This window comes from Sinocyclocheilus rhinocerous, unplaced genomic scaffold, assembly GCF_001515625.1.
Source record: "Sinocyclocheilus rhinocerous isolate Xijiao unplaced genomic scaffold, SAMN03320098_v1.1 scaffold25033, whole genome shotgun sequence".
Lineage (NCBI taxonomy): Eukaryota > Metazoa > Chordata > Actinopteri > Cypriniformes > Cyprinidae > Sinocyclocheilus > Sinocyclocheilus rhinocerous.
This window is the reverse complement of record NW_015632838.1, coordinates 755-1,001: the sequence shown is the minus strand read 5'-3', so window position 1 is coordinate 1,001 and position 247 is coordinate 755. Positions and strand designations below refer to the sequence as shown.

The window sequence follows — 247 nt, the reverse complement described above, 5'->3', positions numbered from 1 at the left end:
CAGGGTTCTGGTTCACTCGTGTTCTCTTCACTCTCCTCTTTAACAGACAGCATCTTTACAGCAGCAGATCTCAGTTCAGATGATACTCCTCCAGATATTCCTGCTTGCTTCAAGTAGACTCTTGCTTAGTCACGGCTGTGAGAATGAGAACTGTATTTCTCTATTTACAGAAACAACATTCCTAACAGTTTGTATTAAACCAGCATCACAACAAAACAAAACAGAGCACGGTGAACCCTTCCTCTGA

The 247-nt window shown here is 42.1% G+C and overlaps 1 long non-coding RNA gene across 1 annotated transcript; it reads right to left on the bottom strand.

Moving 5' to 3' along the window:
• LOC107743082 (uncharacterized) lies at window positions 1–217 on the bottom strand. The gene is made up of 2 exons (XR_001640366.1): window positions 187–217; window positions 1–135 (listed from the first exon to the last, which is right to left on the bottom strand). It is a non-coding gene; the product is annotated as an uncharacterized LOC107743082 (long non-coding RNA).
• Window positions 218–247: the final 30 nt, after the last annotated feature.